Here is a 12,619-nt window from a genome sequence, read left to right as displayed (position 1 = left end):
GCCCCATACATATGGCCGGAGTCACCACAATGAATTAGATGGTTGGTCAAATGTTCAAGAAAACTGTAAATTTCTCCTCAGGTTTACCTCAGAATTTTCAGACAAGTTGCTTCGGCATGTAGCTGAGTCACTTAAACTTTAGTTTAAGCTTTTTTCATCCGTGAAAAATTGAGAAAATTGTACCGCGGCCCTGCGTAGTTGGGCCGGCGGGAGAGATGGGGCATGACCCCGTACGTAACGTTAGGCAATGCCCGGTATGGATCCCAGTCGTCAAAAGGTCGAGAAAATTGATTATTTTTCCTCAAGTTTTCCTCAGAACTCTCAGAAAAAACGTTCCAACATTTAGTAGTGTCACTTTTAGCTTTTTTCATCCCTGAAAAATTGAGAAAATTGTACCGCGACCCTACGCAGTTGGGCGGGCGGGAGAAGAGGAGCATGACCCCGTACGCAACTTTAGCAATGCCCGGTGTGGATCCCAATCGTCAAAAGGTCGAGAAAATTTTTAATTTTCCTCAAGTTTTCCTCAGAACCATCAGGAAAAAAAGTTCCAACAAGTAGTAGAGTCACTTTTAGCTTTTTTTATCTGTGAAAAATTGAGAAAACTGTCAATCGGTCGTGCGTAGTTGGGCCCGCGGGATAACAGGTGCATGATCCCGCCTACAGTACAACGCATTGCTCGGCGCGGATCGCGTGACCAGCTGAAGTTCACAAAAGCTAATAAAAAAAACATTGTTGTGTGAATTTTACTTCACATTCTTGTTAATTATGACATTTCTTCTTTGATTTTTGACGTGTTTGCTTTTTGGGCTGTCATATACAATATATAGCTACGGAGCGCCGGCGCCTTCTCGTCTGACGGAGCTGTCAATCATTGCACCTGTGTAGCTGAGATAGTTTTTACGTCAATATCATGACAAGTAGTGAAGTCTTACAAGTTTACCTCAGAATCGCCGGGAAAAATATTCCAGAAACTACTTTTGGCTATATTTTTCGAGACGTTTTGAGAAAAATCCGGGTCCATACCGGGTTCATCGACTGCAGCGCTCGGCCCAAACAATCGGAAGGTCCCGCCCGAGTTTTGGCATTGCCCCATACAGGGCCGGCGAAGTAGCGGTACAATTTGCACAAAAATAATCATGTTCTCTCACATATTGCCCCCAAAAAAGCCATAAAAATCCTCGGCACCCAGAACTGTGACGTTTATATTTATTTCTGGCGAAACTTATGATAAAACATGAGGTGAATCTTAAACATTCGCTGACACCTGTTGCTCACTTCCAGCTCAGCAGCGCCGCCTGGCTCAGCAGCAACGAACTGCAGAACCCTCCAAGATCACCAGCAGATATTTATGAACCAGAACTAAGTAAGCTATTGTCTTTTCCCCACATTTTGCAGCAATTTTAAAAACTACTGATGTTTATTGTGAAATTTCCTTATCATACAATATCTGCCTTTACAAGTCACTTAAGACACACCAATAACTTCTTATGTTCATGTTCATGTTACTTTGACAACATGTTGCGTTTTTGATGATAACATTTTTCTTTTCTTTTTCGGACAGAATACGTATACCAAAGGAGGGATGTCGTTGATTCCTGTCTGCCCTGCTGTTGATGTAGAATAGCTTTCCTGATGCCAGCAAGCAGGTATGGTATTGTGATATTTCCAGCTTTCTTAAAAGTACTTTCTCCATGGTCTCCAGGACAAATGCTGAGTCCGGCACCTATTTGATCCCATGCACTGACTTTCTGAAACAGAAGGAAAAATTCAAACCGTTACATGTTGAAATCCTACTTGATATGCTGCTTCTCTTTTACTCAATGACAATTTTGTCAAAAGGCTTTGTCTTTGCAGTATCAAACTGTGATATTAAAGGATAAGCTTGTTGGTGTTTTCGCCAGGATAACCAAGTTTTAACAAGTCTCTCTTTCTCTCTCCTTCCTTATAGATCTGCCATCCTCTCTCTACTACAGATCTTCCTGTCTACTGATGTCACTTGTTTCCAGGCTACTTGAAGGGAAGCAAGCATCAAGAGAACAGCTAGAACACAAATAGGATTTGTATGATATCCTTGTCTGCTGATAATATTAGAAAGGGAGGGGGGATTTGAGCCAAGCTCTACTTTGGCTTTGCTCACTAAACTTGAGATAATGTAGGGAACGTTTTGGAAAATAAAGTGCCTTGTGACAAAGACCTTAAAGAATACCTTTGCATAAACAAGGGGCTAAGGGATAGAATTTCTAGACATGTATGATATACTAGTAGTTCTCTGGAAGAAAACCTGAATGGAAGGTCAAGAAGAAGAACAAGAAAACTCATATGGTTGTAGTTGCCAAGGACATATTCAAGCTTTTTGTATATGTTTTAATGAAGTCAGTAATAAGACTACAATGTATATGGATATATCTTGAAAGATTGAAAAAAAATTAAAACAATGCATGGAACAGTGTTATGCCTGTTACCCAACCATCTTGTAAGGAGAAGATGGAACACTGAATGAGAAATGATTCTATCCATCTATTAGTAATTAAATAGATGGAACAGTTTTAGGACTTTATCACCATCATGTAGGAGAAATGGTGGAATTAATTTTTTTTGTCCGTCATGTATGTGAAAAGGTGGACAAGTAACTATTTCATCCATCTTAGTACAAAGATGGATTTTATTTTCACCGTCTTGTAAGAGAAAAGGCGGACAGTAATGATCCTGTGGACTGCAGCCATTCCCGAAGATGCCCACTACAAGGGACTACGACCACGCAGGAGACCAATGCCAACATTGAATAAAGATTTTAAATAAAGATTATGAATAAGTGTTTGAATAAAGATTCTGAATAAAGGTTTTGAATGAAGACTTTGAATAAAGATAATCCTTCACATTGGAATCAAAATTTGATAGAGCTTTCAGGTGCTTGAATTTGGTAAATTAAAAAGGCAGTACTTCTACATGCCTTTGACCTGCTCTCTGAGTTCACACGCACTTTGACTTTAGATCAGGATCCAGAAATAAGGTGAGTTTAAAACCAAATTAGAGCAGGGACGTAGTTAGTAAAAGTGTGTGATGATTCAGAGAGCAGGTTCACAAATTTATGGGGGGTGGGTAGATGGAAGTCAAGCACAAAACTTCTTGTTTTCAAAAAATTTATAATGTAAACACAAGGCACACCCCAAATTTTAGCCTAGTCAACGATCTCAAGAGGACACCTGTTTTTTATGTTAAGCCACAACCAAGATGCCAGCAAGGTGAGCCATGTAATTAAGGACTGCATGCGTTACTAACATGTGCTTTTTCTCCTCATACTGCTTAATGAAGGGGGGTCCTTTTACAAGCCTTCTAGTATCATCTAGGGTTCGGGCCATTCAATCTTTTGTGTTTTTTACCCCATGATGGGAAGGGAACTGGGGTCCTTGCAGCAATAAATGGGTAATTTTTTTTTGTTTAATACATTTTATACACTCTGTAAGTTGCATTTGCGATTGAAATAAAGAAATGGTGTCTGAATTCTGTGGCGTGAGTTTCTTCGCGATTAGTTAGAAGACTTCTTCGCAACTTTTGGAGACATTTTTGTGTCAATTTTGATATTTGATACTTTTTACACACTCTGTATGCTGCACTTGCGATGGAAATAAAGAATTTCAAATAAAGAAACCGTGTCTGAATTCTGTGGTGTGAGTTACTCGCGATAAGTTACAAGATAGAGCAACGACTTTAACGCGACTTTTGGAGAAACGCGACTTTGGAGAAACGCGACATTGGAGAAACTTTTGTGGACTGACAATGACAGGGATAGGTTTGTATATTCCAGGTAAACATGTAAGTATAACTTTGCAGCGTTTGTTACATTTTTTTTCTTTGAAGCTTTTCTAATATTTTTGTAGTTCTTTTTTTTTGCAGGTTGTTACTTCACAGATATCTGTCTCCTGGCTACCAACCAACAGAATTGTTCCCTGGATAGATGTCTGCATCGAGGCTACCTGAAGATGTGGACACCTGGAACTGAAGCAGATAACAATCTTTGTTGTTTACAAATTTTGTTAAAACTTTGATACAAATACAAGCCAAGTGTAAAGATGTGATTGTCTGAAGTAGATGTGAAATGATTGTATTTATTTTGAAGATACAGAGACTTGAAGCAGCTTTCAAAAGCTGAGTATATGAAACATATTTCCTAAAAAAGCTATGTAGGCTAAGTGATATCATCAGATTATTTTGACTGACTTTAACAACAGTAAATTATGGGGGTTGATTTAAGTTTTGCAAGGGTATGTTACAAATACTCAAATATGCTTTGTTTTTCTGCAGGCACATGACACTACCTGGAGGCTACTGGAAGGAGGGATGTCTTAGAGGAGGATGCAGAATTGAGACACCAGAAGACAGCACCTTATTCTTTCTTTCTGTCTTCTTCTTAACTACCTGACACATATACAATGGTTCTTCAACTACAGTGAACCTCATCTACAGCCTTCTGGGAGTTGAACCCATGCCCTCAGGAACATGCAGGATCTTGCACTTGCAGACAAAACACATCTTTCCTTTCCTTCCTCCTTTATTCCTTACTTCTTGATAACCTTGCATCCTCACCGGGACCTTCATCTACGGTATGCTGGGATTCAAAACCATGTCCTCAGGAACATGCAAGAGTTGCACCTACAGACAAAGCACATCTTTCCTTTCCTTCCTCCTTTATTTCTTACTCCATATAAGTTAAATTCCTTACAGGGACCTTCATCTATGGTATGCTGGGATTCAAACCCATGTCCTAAGGAACACGCAGGATTCGCGCCTACAGACAAAACACATCCTCTCTTTCCTTCCTCCTTTATTTCTTGCTCCTTGATAACTTAACTTCCTCACAGTGACCTTCATCTATGGTAGGCTGGGATTCAAACTAGTTCCCTCAGGAATATGCAGTTACACCTACAGACAAAATACAACTTTCTTTTCCTTCCTTCTTTATATCTGTCTTCTTGACAATTTTGATTCTTCAGCAGCGACATTAATCTACAGCATTTGAGTCCATGCTTTGTGGACATACAGCATTGCACCTACTGGATTAAAACTTAACTCAAATATTCTAACAAAGGCTTTGTCTTTCAGTTCATTCTCTAAGTGTGCAGATGCTTGAGATTTGAGCCAACACCCTCTGGTAGACTGACAGGTTTCTTACGTCATATCAAACTTTGTACATGTATTTCAGTTTGACTCCAGATCAACATTCTTTGCCTTTCAGTGTATTCTCAGTAAGCGCAGTTTGTGCTGCTGCTTGGGACTTGAACTCCTGGTAGATGACATTTTGTTCTTTGAATCCAACTTACTTAGGATGCAGGTTCCACCAGGAATTCAGCACCAGGGACAGGAATGAAACTTTCCATGCAGCTCTACAGATTAATGCATTTTGCTGTTTCTTAGGATCTAATCCAACTTCATGTGAATTGAAGGTGTGAGCCCAACAGAGGAGCCTTTGACTGCATTATAAACTTGTATTTGTTTCAGTCCTGCAGACTCCATGGAAAGAAATAATTTTGGCCTTCTAGTTTTTCTAGGTTTAGCAGAGCTTCCCTATTTCTTCCAGCAGTGCTCCAAAGGAGCATCAGCTGGCTAACTTTTCGACTTTTTTATTACAGTTCTCTCTTTGTTTTAAAGGCCACGCTCCAAGCTGAGTTGTCGACCTTCTTTATGTTGTTTGTGTGACTTTTTCCTCCTTTTCTTTGTTTCATGGCCACACTCAAATTTGAGTGGTCGGCTATCTTTGTCTTTGCACCTGAGTAAATTCACTGCAGGAGAAGTCTTGCTATACTGAAGGATGACAAGCAGCAGTGGTTGCTGACTACTAGAAGCAGAGCAGAGGCTGGGCCCTCGAGACTACAAGGTAAAGATTCTGCTTCAAAGTCCACTCATTTCTGTCTCTCCCTCCCTCCCTGTATCCCTTCTTTTTATCACTCTCATTCTCTCATTTCTTTCTCCTCCCATCAATTCCTTTCCATCCTTTCTCATATTCACTTATTTACAAATGTCAATGAAGTTACAAGTTTAATTTTTGAACATATGCTTTGAAGATGCTGAATAAAACATTTTAATGATTAGATTCAACTTGCTTTTAAATGGAGACTTCTTTTATGCTTTCAGATGAGGTTTTGGTGGCCACTGAGACTGATGCCATTGATGTCACTGTTCCAGGCTACTTTGAAGGAAGCAAGCATATCAAAGAAAAGGGAGACAACTAGTCAAATGGGATTTGTATGATATCCTTCTATGCTGGTGGTATATTATAAGTTAGGGTGGGGGGATCTGAGCCAAGCTCTACTTTGGCTTTGCTCACTAAATGTGTTAATTGTAGGGAACGTTTTGGAACATAAAGTGCCTTGTGACAGGTATCCCTAATAACATAGCACAAAAGTAGTTGGGTTTTGGGATAACAAGTAAACTTCTTTCAGCCCAACCATACCGGTAGTCAACTTTCTTCACCGATATCTTGCTGGCTTTCAACTGCCTTCATCAGGGTTGGTAAAGAAATTCATTTTGGTTGTGCTGAAAGAACTTCACTTGTACTTGGATAGAAATGTTTAAGAATTAGAAGTAAGCCACTGTTCCTGAGCTCATGGAAGATGACATCATCAGCATCGATGGACCACCAGAGTCAGAGATATGAAGTAGCTCAGGGCCTCAGGCACACGACTGTATTAGATTTAACTTGCAAGCCACAACGATTTTTTCTCACTCTCATCTTGTAAGTGAGATGAGACATTGTATGGAACAGTGTTATGCCTGTTACCCGACCATCTTGTAAGGAGAAGATGGAACACTGAATGAGAAATGTTTTCATCCATCTATTAGTAATTGAATAGATGGAAGTTTTAGAACTTTATCACCATCATGTAGGAGAAATGGTGGAATTAATGTTGAGATTAATTTCTTTTTCCATCTTGTATGTGAAAAGGTGGACAAGTAACCATTTCATCCACCTTAGTACAAAGATGGATTTTAATTTTACCGTCTCGTAAGAGAAAAGGCGGACTTAGTAATGATCCTGCAGCCATTCCTGAAGATGCTCACCACAAGAGACTACGACCACCAAGGACACCAGAGCACTTCATTCAAAAACGATTCTGAATAAAGATCTTTAATAAAGACTGAATATTTTTTGTGATCAAAGGTTGTGAATAAGATGATTCTTCACCTTGTACAAGCAATTTACGGAAATTAAGATTGAACAAACTCAAGTGCTTGAATTTGTTAATTAAAGTTGAAAGGCAGTACTTCCACATGCCTTTGGCCTGCTCTCTGAGTTCACATGCACTCTGACTTTAGATCAGGATCCAGAAATAAGGTGAGTTAAAAACCAAATTAGAGCAGGGACGTAGTTAGTAAAAGTGTGTGATGATTCAGAGAGCAGGTCTTAGTTCACAAATTTATGGGGGTGGCGGGTGGGTAGATGGAAGTCAAGCACAAAACTTCTTGTTTTCAAAAAATTTATAATGTGAACACAAGGCACACCCCAAATTTTAGCCTAGTCAACGATCTCAAGAGGACACCTGTTTTTTATGTTAAGCCACAACCAAGATGCCAGCAAGGTGAGCCATGTAATTAAGGACTGCATGCGTTACTAACATGTGCTTTTTCTCCTCATACTGCTTAATAAAGGGGGGTCCTTTGCAAACCTTCTAGTATCATCTAGGGTTCGGGCCATTCAATCTTTTGTGTTTTTTTACCCCATGATGGGAAGGGAACTGGGGTCCTTGCAGCAATAAATGGGAATTTTTTTTGTTTAATACATTTTATACACTCTGTAAGTTGCATTTGCGATTGAAATAAAGAAATGGTGTCTGAATTCTGTGGTGTGAGTTTCTTCGCGATTAGTTAGAAGACTTCTTCGCGACTTTTGGAGACATTTTTGTGTCAATTTTGATATTTTATACTTTTTACACACTCTGTATGCTGCGCCTGCGATGGAAATAAAGAATTTCAAATAAAGAAACCGTGTCTGAATTCTGTGGTGTGAGTTACTCGCGATAAGTTACAAGATAGAGCGACGACTTTTACGCGACTTTTCGAGAGATGGAGAAAATCTTTGTGGAGTGACAAGGACAGGGATAGGTTTGTATCTCCCAGGTAAACATGTAAGTATAACTTTAAAACATTTCTTACATTCTTTATTTCTTTCAAACTTATCTAATATGTTTGTAGTTTCTTTTTATGCAGGTTGTTTCTTCAAAGATGTCTGTCTCCTGACTACCAACCAACAGACTTGTTCCCTGGATAGATGTCTGCATCGAGGCTACCCGAAGCTTTGGACACCAGGAACTGAAGCAGATAACAATCTTTTTTGTTTACAAATTTTGTTAGAACTTTGCTACAAATATAAGCCATATGTAAAGTAGATGTAAAATGATATAATTGTATTAATTTGGTGGGCTAGACAGAAGATTTGAAGTCAATTCCTTAAAAGCTACGTAAGAAAAGTGACATCATCAATTTTTGAATGACTTAAAAAACTAGAAATTATGGGGGTTGATTTGATTTAAGTTTTCTGAGAGTCTGTTACAAATATTTACTCTTTGTTGTTTTTCTGCAGGCATGCTACCTCGAGGCTACTGGAAGGAGGGATGTCTTAGACGTTGATGCAGATTTGAGACACCAGAAGACAGCATCTTATTCTTTCTTTCTGTCTTCTGAACTTCATGACACATATACATATGTATATGGTTCTTGAACAGTAAACCTCATCTACAGCCTTCTGGGATTTGAACCCATGCCGTCTTAGCAACATGCAGGATCTTGCACTTACAGACAAAACACACCTTTCTTTCTTTTTCAATTTCTTCTTTCTTTCATTCTTTCTTTCTTCTTCATAACTTTGCTTTCTCACAGGGACCTTCTTGACATCTACAGTATGCTGGGATTTGAACCCATGTCCTCAGGAACATGCAGGAGTTGCATCTACAGACAAAACACATCTTTCCTCTCCTTTATTTTTTTCTTTTCGATATTCAAAGGTTCTTTAACAGTGACAGCAGTCTTGGATTTGAACCTTTGCCCTCGGGAACATGCAGGATTTGACCCTACAGACAAAACACATCTTTCCTTTGCTTCCCTTCCTAATCTTTTTTTTCTTTCTTCTTTGATTCTTTAACAGTGACATTCATTGCAAAGGGATACCAGGAATTCAGCACCAAGGACAGGAATGAAATTGTCCCAGCTGTCTTTTTAAAGTTCTACAGATTAGTGCATTTTGCTGCTTCTAAGGATCTAATCCAACTTCTTGTGAAATGAAGGTGTGAGACTGACAGAGAAGCCCTTGTCTGCTTTATAAACTTGTTTCTGTTTCAGTCCTGCAGACCATGAAGGAATAATGATTTTCTCCTTCTAGTTTTCTTAGGTTTGAATAATTACTTGGTGCTGATTGATAAAGAGTAGTGCATATGAAGGCACAGAACTAGTTCGTGTGTGAAGTCTCACAGAACTCAGTAATGCAGAAATGTGTGTTGGAGGGTCTTCATTATGCTAGTGAAGTTTACATTCTCACTTACATTTCTATTGGATTCTTCTTTGCTGCAGCAAGAGTGCTTCCTTGATATTACCAGAGGCTCTGTGAAGCAGGAAAAGCAAGTTTTGGACAACAGGCCCTGAAAAAGATAGAAACGGCCTCATGCTATCAGAAGTTTTAATACACTTAACTACTTAGCTACAATTGACATCTGAGTAAAGGGGGCAGGAACATTGTAAAAGTTGTGCCAAGATACTCATTTTAGAAATGAAAAACTGTTGTAACTAATTTTACACCACTTGTAGCACATCTACTTCCTATTAGTGGTCCTATATTCTGCTGTTGATCTAAATACTGACCCAATAATGTTTTCTGTTCATGTGCAGAATTTCAATCACCCATTTATCTGCTTGAGATATGATACATCATTCCCTTTTTTTGGCAACAGGACTGAAAAAAATAAGTAACTCTATTACTCCACCTCAATAGATTTAGCTAATACATTGATGTATAAAGCTAGAATTGACATCTAAGTAAAGGTGGTCAAAACAATGTAAAAATTGTGCCAAGATAGTCACTTGAAAGGAAACTTAAGTACTAAAATTGTTATATCTACTTCCTTACTAAATAAAGAAGTTAAAGATTGAAGAAAAGACGATATCATTTATCACCAGTGTTCTGTTTCATCATGACTACTGTGGATTCACTGACAGAAGATACTATTAGGTAACACATCCAAACAAGTACAAGTATTGATAGTTCCCTCTGCACCTTCATTATGTTATGCGTAAAAGTAATGTATAATTTGCTATTCCAAATGAACACATCCTTATAACATTAGTCCATTAACATTACTTTCCCAGATTTACTACCTTACAAAATGAACTGCTCCAATATGACCAACTGTTCTAAAATGTCAGACAAGATGTGTTACGCCGAAGGGCGGTTACACCGGCTATACTGATACAGATACAGACATTTATGGTTTTCTCTTAGAAATTCTCTTACAAACAACAAGGAAGTAGTCTTCAAATTAGTGTTATGGTCTCCAGCGGGAAGGAAGACCGCCACTTACATACTTTTGCTGTACTGTGCTGCAAAGTGACACTGGTCTACAGACAGATGGTTTTCTATTCTAACTGAACAATAGTCCCGAATGGAATATCGCGTTCAGTACCAAGGCCAGGGTGGTGGTGCTATCAAAACATAACGGTTCAGCTAAGGTTTAACTGTAGAAAACAATCAAAACATACCGGTGCAGCTAAGGTTTAACTGTAGAAAACGATCAAAACATAACGGTGCAGCTAGTGTTTAACTGTAGAAATCAGTGTAGCAATGTACGTAGACAAAGTACATAATTTCAGGGCGACTGTACGTTTTCGCTGTTATGCAAACAAACAAGCAATCTGTACCTTGAATGAAGCCAAGTGACCCACGAGACATTGTAAGGTACTTTTGAAAAGTTGATCCTAAACATTTCCTCTGCCACAGAGCTATTCACTTTGACACTGTGCAGGGCCTTCCCCTACATTTCACCATTTATTTACAAACCGTAGATTTGATAGGTGAAAGGTCACAGGACTCTTACATTACAGGTTCGGGGTGGTAAAGGAAACGCGACAGCAAGTAAAAGAGTCACGATTCATTTATTCATATTTATTAATTGGCATAGCATAGCAACAAGGTGATGCAACAGTATGGTAGTATTTTCAGGGAAAACTATTTCCCCCTAGCAAGGTCATTCCGACATCGAAGAGACTGGAGACTGGAATAGTCTAATATTTCTCTCACCTTCTATCAAACTTGGACCCAGTGCATCAACTTATAATTCATAACTAAATCCATTGAGCAACGTTTAACATAACAGTTTCTGAATGAAGGTCTTTCTATCAATTTTGAATCTATAACAACGAGGAAGACTTAAGTCAATTTTTTTTGTGCCAAAATATGACCTCTTTCGAGTTGTACCTAGTGGCACTTCTGATTATAAAGCTGAAGTGGATGAATCTGAAAGAAATCAAATAGGTATGGTCTCGGGTAGATTCACTTTGCGTTTAAACAAAAGTATATTTCCTACGGGGATGCAGCTATAGTGTTGCCTTTGAGAACGACGTACTGGTCCCCCGGAGCCTACTTAGAGAACCTGGAGGTAGAATCTGTAGACCATTTCGAATAGTACAATAGTGTATGCAGATATTTGTTTGACTGGTGACAGATACATTGTTGTATCAAAAGGTCTCCGAAAGTTCACCAATATAAAAGAATGCATCCTTTCATACTAATTTATCTTAACAAATGTTTTTTTTATGACAATTTACCACATTTGTGGAAGGATTGACATAACAGGTGACTATCACCTCTTCAAAGATGTCAACCCCGAGACCAGACTGTAAGGTTTGAACCACTCACACTGGGAAGGTCCCCTACTCTTTTCGATAAGTGTGGTGGGTTCTTTAACGTGCGTGGGGTGTGGCTCTCCCAAACACGGGACCTCCATTTAACGTCCTATCCGAGGGATGTTCATCTGAAACATCGAGCGACCTTCAGGTCGAAAATAAACCAATAGAAATGTCGGGCTACACAATATGTAAAAGTAGGGGTTCTTTTAGAAGCCAAGGCTTTCTCAGTAAAGAAATTGCCTGAGGCAAGGAGAGATGCCTCAAGATACAATTATCGCTATATAATTATCTTCATGGATTTACGCTTGAATAACATTTGGTACGGTGGTTTAATGTGCTTATTCACTAAACATGTATAATGTCCTTGACATTATACATAATGTCCTTGACTAGACAAAGTCTGAAGATGCAGTCTATAGCAACAGTCACTAGACATTTGCAGACATACAAAATAGAACTATAATATTGCCTGAATGGCATTGGTATTTACATCATTACATCAAAATAAACACATAACATTGTTACATACAAATATACATCAATATATACATACTACTTATATGAACAGTACATCCCAGGTATGACAAGTTTATACAGTCTGATTGTAGAGTCTGATAGACTGATGTAGGAATGAGTTCTGAAGTCTTTTTATTCTGGCAGGGGGGATGGGGATGGTGTTTTTGTTTCTATTCACCCCGTACATGACCTTGTCCCTGTATCTAGAGCTAATGCT

This window comes from Branchiostoma belcheri, unplaced genomic scaffold, assembly GCF_001625305.1.
Source record: "Branchiostoma belcheri isolate BF01 breed outbred unplaced genomic scaffold, Haploidv18h27 scaffold15, whole genome shotgun sequence".
NCBI lineage: Eukaryota > Metazoa > Chordata > Leptocardii > Amphioxiformes > Branchiostomatidae > Branchiostoma > Branchiostoma belcheri.
The sequence above is the reverse complement of the archived record's forward strand: the minus strand, read 5'-3'. Positions refer to the sequence as shown.